The 14,700-nt window shown below is 45.8% G+C and overlaps 2 non-coding genes across 2 annotated transcripts; both read right to left on the bottom strand.

Moving 5' to 3' along the window:
- Window positions 1-4,228: 4,228 nt before the first annotated feature.
- LOC130125606 (5S ribosomal RNA) lies at window positions 4,229-4,347 on the bottom strand. Its single transcript, XR_008811479.1, has one exon. It is a non-coding gene; the product is annotated as a 5S ribosomal RNA (ribosomal RNA).
- A 611-nt stretch (window positions 4,348-4,958) lies between these two features.
- On the bottom strand, window positions 4,959-5,077 carry LOC130125605 (5S ribosomal RNA). Its single transcript, XR_008811478.1, has one exon. It is a non-coding gene; the product is annotated as a 5S ribosomal RNA (ribosomal RNA).
- Between the last annotated feature and the right edge of the window lie 9,623 nt (window positions 5,078-14,700).

Genomic DNA, 14,700 nt, shown 5'->3' with positions numbered 1-14,700 from the left:
TTAAGTTGTTTAGAACCACTACTCTACCTTTGAGTTTTAGGTCTCTCAGTTTCCAATAATTTAGACATTTTTCTATTTTATTAATAATTTCCGTCCATGACAGATCACGAGCTGCCACTACATCTTTACCGATGTAGGTACCTAGAATTTTTATATGCTTGCTTTGTATTTTAAAAGGTGTGGTCTCCTGCTGAGGCTCAGCCATGTTAATGAACATGATTTCTGACTTACCTACATTTATGCGGGAGCCAGAGGCTCGACCGTACATGTTTATTACTGCGATTGCTCTCTCTATGCTTGCCATGTCCTTTACTGTTAGGGTGGTGTCATCAGCAAATTGCTGGACGACACAGGATCCTCCCCCTGGTAACTCAATACCTCTAATACCCTTGTCTTGTTTTAATAGAATTCCTAGTGGCTCTGCTATTATTGTGTACAGGATTGAGGATAGTGGACAGCCTTGTCTGACCGACCTTTCCAGAGGAAACGCATCAGTGGTTGCACCGTTGCATTTGACCTTACCTGTAGCTTTGCTATATAATAATTTTACCCAAGTTAGAAATCTGTCTCCAAAACCTACCTTCTCCAGTACATTAAACATAAATTGATGCTCTACTCGGTCAAAGGCTTTATTGAAGTCAATGGCCAGAAGGACACCTGCTTGATCTGTCTCTTTTAAATACTCCACCACATCTCTTATGGTGCGTACTGTGTCAGTGACATCTCTCTCTGGCACACTATAAGCCTGGGTGGCTTCTATTATTGTATGTAATATTTGTTTGACTCTGTTTGCGAATATTTTCATTAGTATTTTGTAGTCATTGTTCAACAGAGTAATGGGCCTATAATTTGTTAGGTCATCCTTCTCCCCTTTCTTAAAAATTAAAGTGATCAAGCCTAGAGTCATTGACTCCGGTACCTTCTGTTCTTTTTCCATTGTTTTATACAATTTCAGTAGTGTTGGTTTGAGCGTGTTGCAGAAAGCTTTATAGAAGTTTGCCGTCAACCCATCACTACCTGGGCTTTTATTTGACATCATTTGATTTATTGCACACTCTATATCTTCCTCAGTTATTTCCTGTTCACACGCTGATTTATCCTCATCATTTAATTTAGCAGTCATCTCTTCCAATATGTCATTTGTAGCTTGTATGTCTGAACTCTCAGTTTTAAACAAGTCACTATAAAAAGTTTGTACTGTTTCCAGAATGTCTACGAAATTGGTCACTACTTTACCTTCTTTATTTTTGATTTCTTGCAAATAACACTGATTTTGTTTTTTTTTTTCCAAGTTGAGGAAAAAAGCTGTACTTTTCTCCCCTTCTACTGCATATTGAGCACGGCTCCTCACTATAGCACCTTCACATTTTATCCTTTCAATTTCATTTATTTCATTTTGAATATTCACAAGCCTTTCAACATTGACAACCGGTTGTGCATTTAATTTAGCAATTGTATTTCTTAATGATCTTTCTTTTTCTCTAGTTGTAAAGTTCAATCTTTTCGCAAACTGAATACTTTTTTGTTTAATTCTCACTTTTAATTTCTCCCACCCCTCTATGATATTTTCCCCAAACTCAGGCTGTGAACATTCAAATGAGATCAATTTAGAGATGCATTCAACATAATCCCTTCTGTTCAGCAGGCTAGCATTAAGGTGCCACACGCCTCCCCCCCCCCTCCTTTTACCCCCCATTCCCACACGCAGGATGGCATGATCACTAATGAAATTTAAACAATAGCGCACAGTATCGAAAAGGTCGATCTGCGGTTTCTTGACTAAACAAAAATCAATCCGACTTTGCCGTACAGTGTCCATTTGTGGCTGTACTCTCGAGTACTCTCGTGTTATGGGATTTCTGGTTCTCCATAAATCACAGAAATTATTCTTGGCCATAAACAGATTCAGGGCCGCTCTGGAACAGTCGTGTTTATAGCTACCGTTATCGCTAATGTCAAGCCTGCTCATCTTGACATTGAAATCCCCAACTATGATGTCACAGTCTTTAGCTATGATATTCAATTCTCGAAAGAAAGAAGACCTGTCCCCCTCGTGGTTGGGCGCATAAATGTTCAGTAATTTGTAGACAGTGTCTTCAAAAACAAAGCCCACTTTAACCCACCTCCCCCCAATGTCTTTGTCTATTAGAGTGGCATCAGCCTCAATGTGGCTACTCACCATGATGCTTACTCCTCGTGCCCGCTGAGTCCCATGGCTTGAAAAGTAGGATCCAGGCCACCTTTTCTTGCACTGAGTTTCACAGTCAGTGTCCCAGTGGGTTTCTTGGAGACAGATTATTTCTGCATCACACATTTTTACGGCTTTAGTGAACTTGTCCATGTCACGTAGTCCACGTACGTTGAATGATGCTATTTTGACCATGGTGAGTGGGAAAGACAGAGAAAAATAATCCCCAAACAAAAAACATGATGCACACCCTTTTCAGTCCATTATTATTTACCCCTCTTAGTCTTGCCCTTTCTGCTTGTTCCCTCTTCCCTCCCCTTACTGACTCCATCCCATTCCGAAGCCTTAGGGTTCGGCTGTCGTCTCTCACTCCCCTGCCCGTGTAGAGGCCCTCTCTGCCCCGGCTGCCCGCAAGGCAAGGACGCAAGGCTGGCCGAACTGCCCTCCCTCTGGTTGCTGCGGCTCCTGTCCCCTGATGTTGTTACAGCCTGACCCCTCAGCGACCCGTGCGCCAGAGTGGAGACGCTCGTCGGCATCCTCCCCACCCTCTCAGAGGCCGCAGTCAAACCGCCGCTTCCTCTTTTCTCCTCCTCCTCCTCTTCCTCCTCGACCTCGCTCTCCTCCTCCATCTCATGGCGTGCAGCTGACTGGGGCCCCTCTGCTTCGCCATCAGTCGCAATGCCATCAGGATGATCTCCTGTCTCCGTCTCTTCTGCCCCGTCCTCCACTCCCTCGCCGGTGTCCCTCTCTGTCTCCTCTTTGGGATCTGCTCCAGGCATGGCTGCGCATTCTCGTGCGTAGTGTCCGATCTCCCCGCACTTGAAGCACTTGAACTCCGGGCACTCCCGTAGGATGTGTCCGGGCTGGAGGCACAGCCTGCAAACTTTAGATTGATTATCGTGCAACACTCTGAAGTATTCAATCCCTTCCAGCGTCTCAAATTTGGTGCTGTAAGGTAAAGAGGAGACATCTTCATTGAAACGGACTTTGAGGAATCTCGTCCCGTCAAAAACGTCCGTCCCGGCCCACTTCCTCCGCTTGATAGGAGACACCGGCTCCACGCCCCACTGCTCCAGTTTAGTAACAATTTGATTGTCTGTGACATACAGGGGAAGGTTCAAAAAGGAGACGATCCTGGTGTCCCTCGTAACTTCCGATGCCACCACTCTGGAGTTTCCAATCTTGAAGCCGTCCAGCAGTCTTGTTTTCCCTTTCGGGTTACTCATCGTGAGCTCCCATCGCTTGTCGCTTTTCGACCTGCAGCCCAATACTCTCCCACACGTGTTGTCAACCGCACGCAGAAGCTCCATCATGGAGATTTTGTCTTCTCCCTCCACGTCCACATGAACCACCAGGTCTCTGTCCATCTCTCTCCCTTCCCCCTCCCTCCCCGCCGCTCCCGCTGCGACCGCCGTCTCTTTCACCAACCCCATTGCTGTGACCCCTCCACCTCGTCTCTCTTTTCGTTTCTCCGCTCGACTCTCCACCACCACAAATTCTCCTCTCTCCCCCTTCTCCATCACGCTTTCAGCTACGTGACATCTTATTGCGTTTGCTGTGGAAAGAGTCAAGTGTTAAGTGTAAGAATATGTCACGTATCAGGAAAGAACCCAGAAGCAGACGGGACAACCAGGTAAGGGAAGAAATCAAGTCTTTATGGAAGTAACCGATCTCAGGGGTAGAGCAGGAGTTCGCTCAGTGGCTGGTAGGCAGGCGGGCAGGCAGAAGTCCATGAAAGGCGACGTTCCAGCGCAGACTGGTTCACAGTGGAGGCTTTTTAAGGGTGATGGCGATCGCTTTGATGTCAAGGGAGAGCGGCGATTCCTTTGATGGCCAACTGGTGTACCGCGGTGAAGGGGGGGGGGTCAGCAGGTGTCAAGGGCGATCGCTTTGATGTCAAGGGCGAGAGGCTGTGACAGAATAAGACTAAAACATAAGAGGTGGCCATTGAGTAGCTTGTAGTGATCTTTGACCAAAATGTATGTCTGGTTTTTCCTATACGTTTGCTTTGTGGATTATAGTTGGGGCGGGGGGATAAAAGGCTTACAGCACCTGGTATTCCCAGGCGGTCTCCCATCCAAGTACTAACCAGGCCCGACCCTGCTTGGCTTCCGAGATCGGACGAGATCGGGCGTTATCAGAGTGGTATGGCCGTAAGCCGTTGAGCCGGCACCGTGCCGCTCTTTTATATATAATTCGGCCTCCGCGCTTCTTCTTTCTGCTATCAGCTTATTTCACCAGTTTCTGCATTTATGACCAGCTACGTGACATCTTATTGCGTTTGCTGTGGAAAGAGTCAAGTGTTAAGTGTAAGAATATGTCACGTATCAGGAAAGAACCCAAAAGCAGACGGGACAACCAGGTAAGGGAAGAAATCAAGTCTTTATGGAAGTAACCGATCTCAGGGGTAGAGCAGGAGTTCGCTCAGTGGCTGGTAGGCAGGCGGGCAGGCAGAAGTCCATGAAAGGCGACGTTCCAGCGCAGACTGGTTCACAGTGGAGGCTTTTTAAGGGTGATGGCGATCGCTTTGATGTCAAGGGAGAGCGGCGATTCCTTTGATGGCCAACTGGTGTACCGCGGTGAAGGGGGGGGGGGTCAGCAGGTGTCAAGGGCGATCGCTTTGATGTCAAGGGCGAGAGGCTGTGACAGAATAAGACTAAAACATAAGAGGTGGCCATTGAGTAGCTTGTAGTGATCTTTGACCAAAATGTATGTCTGGTTTTTCCTATACGTTTGCTTTGTGGATTATAGTTGGGGCGGGGGGATAAAAGGCTTACAGCACCTGGTATTCCCAGGCGGTCTCCCATCCAAGTACTAACCAGGCCCGACCCTGCTTGGCTTCCGAGATCGGACGAGATCGGGCGTTATCAGAGTGGTATGGCCGTAAGCCGTCGAGCCGGCACCGTGCCGCTCTTTTGTATATAATTCGGCCTCCGCGCTTCTTCTTTCTGCTATCAGCTTATTTCACCAGTTTCTGCGTTTATGACCAGCTACGTGACATCTTATTGCGTTTGCTGTGGAAAGAGTCAAGTGTTAAGTGTAAGAATATGTCACGTATCAGGAAAGAACCCAAAAGCAGACGGGACAACCAGGTAAGGGAAGAAATCAAGTCTTTATGGAAGTAACCGATCTCAGGGGTAGAGCAGGAGTTCGCTCAGTGGCTGGTAGGCAGGCGGGCAGGCAGAAGTCCATGAAAGGCGACGTTCCAGCGCAGACTGGTTCACAGTGGAGGCTTTTTAAGGGTGATGGCGATCGCTTTGATGTCAAGGGAGAGCGGCGATTCCTTTGATGGCCAACTGGTGTACCGCGGTGAAGGGGGGGGGGGTCAGCAGGTGTCAAGGGCGATCGCTTTGATGTCAAGGGCGAGAGGCTGTGACAGAATAAGACTAAAACATAAGAGGTGGCCATTGAGTAGCTTGTAGTGATCTTTGACCAAAATGTATGTCTGGTTTTTCCTATACGTTTGCTTTGTGGATTATAGTTGGGGCGGGGGGATAAAAGGCTTACAGCACCTGGTATTCCCAGGCGGTCTCCCATCCAAGTACTAACCAGGCCCGACCCTGCTTGGCTTCCGAGATCAGACGAGATCGGGCGTTATTTTTTTTTTGTCTTTTATTATGAAAATATATTTTTGGGAACAAAAATACATTTTTGATTGCATGTATTGTCCATCAATTCCACATTGTTACATTTGTTTTACACTTTGTTTCGCTTACACAAGATAGTATCCGTCTCTCTTTATACATAAAATAAAGCCATGCTTTCCAAATCATCAACTTAAATCAGCGCTTTGGAACCAGAACAGAAAATGAAACAAATCAGCCCTTTGAACAAGCCTTAGACTTTGTTTTTAAAAGAAAGTGACATTAAAACACCACTTTGAGATTTTAAATGACACACATTCCACATTAAACAGAATGATCCCATCCTCCCCTTAACTTCAATAAAACATAACAGAGAAAGTTAAAAGAAAACCGTAACTCGTCTTTAACTCTGTTTATGTTTACCCTTCCAATAATCATCATTTTCCGTTCACATCATTTCAGACTTTTTCCTCCCCTCCCTCCCTCCCTCACCAGTTCCACACAATCTCCCCCCTCCTGTTGAGGGAGAAGAGATGGCTGTCTCTGATGAAGAGCCGGGTGAAGTCCGCATCGCCGTGCGTCAGTCTGTAATGTGTTTGTTTTTTGACCATGTTTTTGAAAATGTTCCAAACCGGGATGATTCTGCGTTCAAAGTGCGCAATGTTTCGACGTGATTTGACGGCCCACCGGGCGTGACTTAAGAGCAATTTGCACAGCGCTGCGTTCTTCACCCTGCTCTTCTCCCACACTCCAAACACAAAGAATACATCCCACGAATCCCCGCTGTCCCAAATTAATCCCAGTTTGTTGACTAAGCACTTTTTCAGGGATTCAAAGAAGCTCGCCAGCTCCGAGCAGTGGCGGTACATGTGCAATAGTGTTTCAGGCAGCAGGCCACAGACGTCGCACTCCCTGCCGACCCCCTTGTCAAACTGGTGCAGAATAACGTTAGTGAACACTTTGTTGTGTCGGATTTTGTAGTCGTTGTCTTCTGCCTCAATGCTGTTCCCTCTCACCCTCCATTGTCCCCAGATTTGTCCCACATTCAAATTGGGCATAACTTTGCTCCAGAACGGCAGAGAGGTCGGACATTGCGACGCCTGTGCCAGAAACTTTTCATAGATCTGTTTGCTTGTCAACCTGTGTATACTCCTCCACTCTCCTCCTTGCTCCACCAACATGGCTGGGAGCTCCCCCTCTCTGTTCTGTACCACTCTCCGCTCTATGGTTGTCCGCCATTCTTTTGGGATGCTTTCCTTTAAATCGTTATAATAGCTTGTTGTCTCCGTAATTTTGGCCTCATAGTTTATCTCCTTTATACTGTCATATATGGCTTGGGGGGGGGAGAAAACCCGGCATCAGTTCATACATGACGTCCTTCAACTGGACCAAACCTGCTGTTAACATGTCATTATTACATAGAAGCTTACCTGTCTTTTGAATTTTCTTATTTAGAAAGATTGGCATTTCTCTGATGACGTTTACCGAGTCACATGCATAGTCTATATGCTTTAGAAATTCCGCGTGAGCGGACAGGACTTCTCTATAGAAACCTGGAAGCCCCGCCATCATCGGTCGCTTTAGTTGCATCAGCAGCACAAAATCGCCTATGTGGAATACCTTGTTTATGAAGTAAGCCATCAGGCTTTTCCAGCCGTGGGCTGTGGAGTCACACAGATATTTTTGCACAGTTTTGATCCTGAACGCCCTTTTTTTGCTTTCTATATCTACTAATTGAAGTCCTCCGTCTCTGTACTTACTTATTAATGTTTTTCGTGCTATTTTACTTACTTTTGCCCTCCACAAAAAATTGGTTATAATTTCATTTATTCTGTTTAATACCCATAAGGGTAGTTCTATAACTGCTAATGTATAGTTTAGTTTTGACAATATTAAGTTGTTTAGAACCACTACTCTACCTTTGAGTTTTAGGTCTCTCAGTTTCCAATAATTTAGACATTTTTCTATTTTATTAATAATTTCCGTCCATGACAGATCACGAGCTGCCACTACATCTTTACCGATGTAGGTACCTAGAATTTTTATATGCTTGCTTTGTATTTTAAAAGGTGTGGTCTCCTGCTGAGGCTCAGCCATGTTAATGAACATGATTTCTGACTTACCTACATTCATGCGGGAGCCAGAGGCTCGACCGTACATGTTTATTACTGCGATTGCTCTCTCTATGCTTGCCATGTCCTTTACTGTTAGGGTGGTGTCATCAGCAAATTGCTGGACGACACAGGATCCTCCCCCTGGTAACTCAATACCTCTAATACCCTTGTCTTGTTTTAATAGAATTCCTAGTGGCTCTGCTATTATTGTGTACAGGATTGAGGATAGTGGACAGCCTTGTCTGACCGACCTTTCCAGAGGAAACGCATCAGTGGTTGCACCGTTGCATTTGACCTTACCTGTAGCTTTGCTATATAATAATTTTACCCAAGGTAGAAATCTGTCTCCAAAACCTACCTTCTCCAGTACATTAAACATAAATTGATGCTCTACTCGGTCAAAGGCTTTATTGAAGTCAATGGCCAGAAGGACACCTGCTTGATCTGTCTCTTTTAAATACTCCACCACATCTCTTATGGTGCGTACTGTGTCAGTGACTTCTCTCCCTGGCACACTATAAGCCTGGGTGGCTTCTATTATTGTATGTAATATTTGTTTGACTCTGTTTGCGAATATTTTCATTAGTATTTTGTAGTCATTGTTCAACTGAGTAATGGGCCTATAATTTGTTAGTTTATTCTTCTCCCCTTTCTTAAAAATTAAAGTGATCAAGCCTAGAGTCATTGACTCCGGTACCTTCTGTTCTTTTTCCATTGTTTTATACAATTTCAGTAGTGTTGGTTTGAGCGTGTTGCAGAAAGCTTTATAGAAGTTTGCCGTCAACCCATCACTACCTGGGCTTTTATTTGACATCATTTGATTTATTGCACACTCTATATCTTCCTCAGTTATTTCCTGTTCACACGCTGATTTATCCTCATCATTTAATTTAGCAGTCATCTCTTCCAATATGTCATTTGTAGCTTGTATGTCTGAACTCTCAGTTTTAAACAAGTCACTATAAAAAGTTTGTACTGTTTCCAGAATGTCTACGAAATTGGTCACTACTTTACCTTCTTTATTTTTGATTTCTTGCAAATAACACTGATTTTGTTTCCTTTTTTCCAAGTTGAGGAAAAAAGCTGTACTTTTCTCCCCTTCTACTGCATATTGAGCACGGCTCCTCACTATAGCACCTTCACATTTTATCCTTTCAATTTCATTTATTTCATTTTGAATATTCACAAGCCTTTCAACATTGACAACCGGTTGTGCATTTAATTTAGCAATTGTATTTCTTAATGATCTTTCTTTTTCTCTAGTTTTAAAGTTCAATCTTTTCGCAAACTGAATACTTTTTTGTTTAATTCTCACTTTTAATTTCTCCCACCCCTCTATGATATTTTCCCCAAACTCAGGCTGTGAACATTCAAATGAGATCAATTTAGAGATGCATTCAACATAATCCCTTCTGTTCAGCAGGCTAGCATTAAGGTGCCACACGCCTCCCCCCCCTCCCCCTCCTTTTACCCCCCATTCCCACACGCAGGATGGCATGATCACTAATGAAATTTAAACAATAGCGCACAGTATCGAAAAGGTCGATCTGCGGTTTCTTGACTAAACAAAAATCAATCCGACTTTGCCGTACAGTGTCCATTTGTGGCTGTACTCTCGAGTACTCTCGTGTTATGGGATTTCTGGTTCTCCATAAATCACAGAAATTATTCTTGGCCATAAACAGATTCAGGGCCGCTCTGGAACAGTCGTGTTTATAGCTACCGTTATCGCTAATGTCAAGCCTGCTCATCTTGACATTGAAATCCCCAACTATGATGTCACAGTCTTTAGCTATGATATTCAATTCTCGAAAGAAAGAAGACCTGTCCCCCTCGTGGTTGGGCGCATAAATGTTCAGTAATTTGTAGACAGTGTCTTCAAAAACAAAGCCCACTTTAACCCACCTCCCCCCAATGTCTTTGTCTATTAGAGTGGCATCAGCCTCAATGTGGCTACTCACCATGATGCTTACTTCTCGTGCCCGCTGAGTCCCATGGCTTGAAAAGTAGGATCCAGGCCACCTTTTCTTGCACTGAGTTTCACAGTCAGTGTCCCAGTGGGTTTCTTGGAGACAGATTATTTCTGCATCACACATTTTTACGACTTTAGTGAACTTGTCCATGTCACGTAGTCCACGTACGTTGAATGATGCTATTTTGACCATGGTGAGTGGGAAAGACAGAGAAAAATAATCCCCAAACAAAAAACATGATGCACACCCTTTTCAGTCCATTATTATTTACCCCTCTTAGTCTTGCCCTTTCTGCTTGTTCCCTCTTCCCTCCCCTTACTAACTCCATCCCATTCCGAAGCCTTAGGGTTCGGCTGTCGTCTCTCACTCCCCTGCCCGTGTAGAGGCCCTCTCTGCCCCGGCTGCCCGCAAGGCAAGGACGCCAGGCTGGCCGAACTGCCCTCCCTCTGGTTGCTGCGGCTCCTGTCCCCTGATGTTGTTACAGCCTGACCCCTCAGCGACCCGTGCGCCAGAGTGGAGACGCTCGTCGGCATCCTCCCCACCCTCTCAGAGGCCGCAGTCAAACCGCCGCTTCCTCTTTTCTCCTCCTCCTCCTCCTCTTCCTCCTCGACCTCGCTCTCCTCCTCCATCTCATGGCGTGCAGCTGACTGGGGCCCCTCTGCTTCGCCATCAGTCGCAATGCCATCAGGATGATTTCCTGTCTCCGTCTCTTCTGCCCCGTCCTCCACTCCCTCGCCGGTGTCCCTCTCTGTCTCCTCTTTGGGATCTGCTCCAGGCATGGCTGCGCATTCTCGTGCGTAGTGTCCGATCTCCCCGCACTTGAAGCACTTGAACTCCGGGCACTCCCGTAGGATGTGTCCGGGCTGGAGGCACAGCCTGCAAACTTTAGATTGATTATCGTGCAGCACTCTGAAGTATTCAATCCCTTCCAGCGTCTCAAATTTGGTGCTGTAAGGTAAAGAGGAGACATTTTCATTGAAACGGACTTTGAGGAATCTCGTCCCGTCAAAAACGTCCGTCCCGGCCCACTTCCTCCGCTTGATAGGAGACACCGGCTCCACGCCCCACTGCTCCAGTTTAGTAACAATTTGATTGTCTGTGACATACAGGGGAAGGTTCAAAAAGGAGACGATCCTGGTGTCCCTCGTAACTTCCGATGCCACCACTCTGGAGTTTCTAATCTTGAAGCCGTCCAGCAGTCTTGTTTTCCCTTTCGGGTTACTCATCGTGAGCTCCCATCGTTTGTCGCTTTTCGACCTGCAGCCCAATACTCTCCCACACGTGTTGTCAACCGCACGCAGAAGCTCCATCATGGAGATTTTGTCTTCTCCCTCCACGTCCACATTAACCACCAGGTCTCTGTCCATCTCTCTCCCTTCCCCCTCCCTCCCCGCCGCTTCCGCTGCGACCGCCGTCTCTTTCACCAACCCCATTGCTGTGGCCCCTCCACCTCGTCTCTCTTTTCGTTTCTCCGCTCGACTCTCCACCACCACAAATTCTCCTCTCTCCCCCTTCTCCATCACGCTTTCTGCCTCAGTCGGATTCGCGTCCTGCTGGGGCTTCTTTGTTTCCGCCGCTATACCTCCATTTTGTTTGTCCGTCTGCCCGTCGTCGTAAGTCTTGTCCGGTCCGAGTGTCCTTGCCGTCTGTGCCATTTTCGTGCTTCTAAAGCCACAAAAGTTTCCCCCGTGCAGCAGAAAGCTGCTGGGGGGGAGTTAGAAACGTGATTTTCAGAGACTGCTCTCGTTTCCCCGTCGATTTAATGTCTTTTTCGTCCGCTCCGCCGCCACCACGCCAACTCGGAAGTTATCAGAGTGGTATGGCCGTAAGCCATTGAGCCGGCACCGTGCCGCTCTTTTATATATAATTCGGCCTCCGCGCTTCTTCTTTCTGCTATCAGCTTATTTCACCAGTTTCTGCGTTTATGACCAGCTACGTGACATCTTATTGCGTTTGCTGTGGAAAGAGTCAAGTGTTAAGTGTAAGAATATGTCACGTGTCAGGAAAGAACCCAAAAGCAGACGGGACAACCAGGTAAGGGAAGAAATCAAGTCTTTATGGAAGTAACCGATCTCAGGGGTAGAGCAGGAGTTCGCTCAGTGGCTGGTAGGCAGGCGGGCAGGCAGAAGTCCATGAAAGGCGACGTTCCAGCGCAGACTGGTTCACAGTGGAGGCTTTTTAAGGGTGATGGCGATCGCTTTGATGTCAACGGAGAGCGGCGATTCCTTTGATGGCCAACTGGTGTACCGCGATGAAGGGGGGGGGTCAGCAGGTGTCAAGGGCGATCGCTTTGATGTCAAGGGCGAGAGACTGTGACAGAATAAGACTAAAACATAAGAGGTGGCCATTGAGTAGCTTGTAGTGATCTTTGACCAAAATGTATGTCTGGCTTTTCCTATACGTTTGCTTTGTGGATTATAGTTGGGGCGGGGGGATAAAAGGCTTACAGCACCTGGTATTCCCAGGCGGTCTCCCATCCAAGTACTAACCAGGCCCGACCCTGCTTGGCTTCCGAGATCGGACGAGATCGGGCGTTATTTTTTTTTTTTTTTTTGTCTTTTATTATGAAAATATATTTTTGGGAACAAAAATACATTTTTGATTGCATGTATTGTCCATCAATTCCACATTGTTACATTTGTTTTACACTTTGTTTCGCTTACACAAGATAGTATCCGTCTCTCTTTATACATAAAATAAAGCCATGCTTTCCAAATCATCAACTTAAATCAGCGCTTTGGAATCAGAACAGAAAATGAAACAAATCAGCCCTTTTGAACAAACCTTAGACTGTGTTTTTAAAAGAAAGTGACATTAAAACACCACTTTGAGATTTTAAATGACACACATTCCACATTAAACAGAATGATCCCATCCTCCCCTTAACTTCAATAAAACATAACAGAGAAAGTTAAAAGAAAACCGTAACGCGTCTTTAACTTTGTTTATATTTACACTTCCAATAATCATCATTTTCCGTTCACATCATTTCAGACTTTTTCCCTCCCCTCCCTCCCTCCCTCCCTCCCTCCCTCCCTCACCAGTTCCACACAATCTCCCCCCTCCTGTTGAGGGAGAGGAGATGGCTGTCTCTGATGAAGAGCCGGGTGAAGTCCGCATCGCCGTGCGTCAGTCTGTAATGTGTTTGTTTTTTGACCATGTTTTTGAAAATGTTCCAAACCGGGATGATTCTGCGTTCAAAGTGCGCAATGTTCCGACGTGATTTGACGGCCCACCGGGCGTGACTTAAGAGGAATTTGCACAGCGCTGCGTTCTTCACCCTGCTCTTCTCCCACACTCCAAACACAAAGAATACATCCCACGAATCCCCGCTGTCCCAAATTAATCCCAGTTTGTTGACTAAACACTTTTTCAGGGTTTCAAAGAAGCTCGCCAGCTCCGAGCAGTGGCGGTACATGTGCAATAGTGTTTCAGGCAGCAGGCCACAGACGTCGCACTCCCTGCCGACCCCCTTGTCAAATTGGTGCAGAATAACGTTAGTGAACACTTTGTTGTGTCGGATTTTGTAGTCGTTGTCTTCTGCCTCAATGCTGTTCCCTCTCACCCTCCATTGTCCCCAGATTTGTCCCACATTCAAATTGGGCATAACTTTGCCCCAGAACGGCAGAGAGGTCGGACGTTGCGACGCCTGTGCCAGAAACTTTCCATAGATCTGTTTGCTTGTCAATCTGTGTATACTCCTCCACTCTCCTCCTTGCTCCACCAACATGGCTGGGAGCTCCCCCTCTCTGTTCTGTACCACTCTCCGCTCTATGGTTGTCCGCCATTCTTTTGGGATGCTTTCCTTTAAGTCGTTATAATAGCTTGTTGTCTCCGTAATTTTGGCCTCATAGTTTATCTCCTTTATACTGTCATATATGGCTTGGGGGGGGGAGAAAACCCGGCATCAGTTCATACATGACGTCCTTCAACTGGACCAAACCTGCTGTTAACATGTCATTATTACATAGAAGCTTACCTGTCTTTTGAATTTTCTTATTTAGAAAGATTGGCATTTCTCTGATGACGTTTACCGAGTCACATGCATAGTCTATATGCTTTAGAAATTCCGCGTGAGCGGACAGGACTTCTCTATAGAAACCTGGAAGCCCCGCCATCATCGGTCGCTTTAGTTGCATCAGCAGCACAAAATCGCCTATGTGAAATACCTTGTTTATGAAGTAAGCCATCAGGCTTTTCCAGCCGTGGGCTGTGGAGTCACACAGATATTTTTGCACAGTTTTGATCCTGAACGCCCTTTTTTTGCTTTCTATATCTACTAATTGAAGTCCTCCCTCTCTGTACTTACTTATTAATGTTTTTCGTGCTATTTTACTTACTTTTGCCCTCCACAAAAAATTGGTTATAATTTCATTTATTCTGTTTAATACCCATAAGGGTAGTTCTATAACTGCTAATGTATAGTTTAGTTTTGACAATATTAAGTTGTTTAGAACCACTACTCTACCTTTGAGTTTTAGGTCTCTCAGTTTCCAATAATTTAGACATTTTTCTATTTTACTAATAATTTCCGTCCATGACAGATCACGAGCTGCCACTACATCTTTACCGATGTAGGTACCTAGAATTTTTATATGCTTGCTTTGTATTTTAAAAGGTGTGGTCTCCTGCTGAGGCTCAGCCATGTTAATGAACATGATTTCTGACTTACCTACATTTATGCGGGAGCCAGAGGCTCGACCGTACATGTTTATTACTGCCATTGCTCTCTCTATGCTTGCCATGTCCTTTACTGTTAGGGTGGTGTCATCAGCAAATTGCTGGACGACACAGGATCCTCCCCCTGGTAACTCAATACCTCTAATACCCTTGTCTTGTTT

This window comes from Lampris incognitus, chromosome 15 (assembly GCF_029633865.1).
Source record: "Lampris incognitus isolate fLamInc1 chromosome 15, fLamInc1.hap2, whole genome shotgun sequence".
NCBI lineage: Eukaryota > Metazoa > Chordata > Actinopteri > Lampriformes > Lampridae > Lampris > Lampris incognitus.
This window is presented reverse-complemented; position numbering and strand designations above follow the sequence as displayed.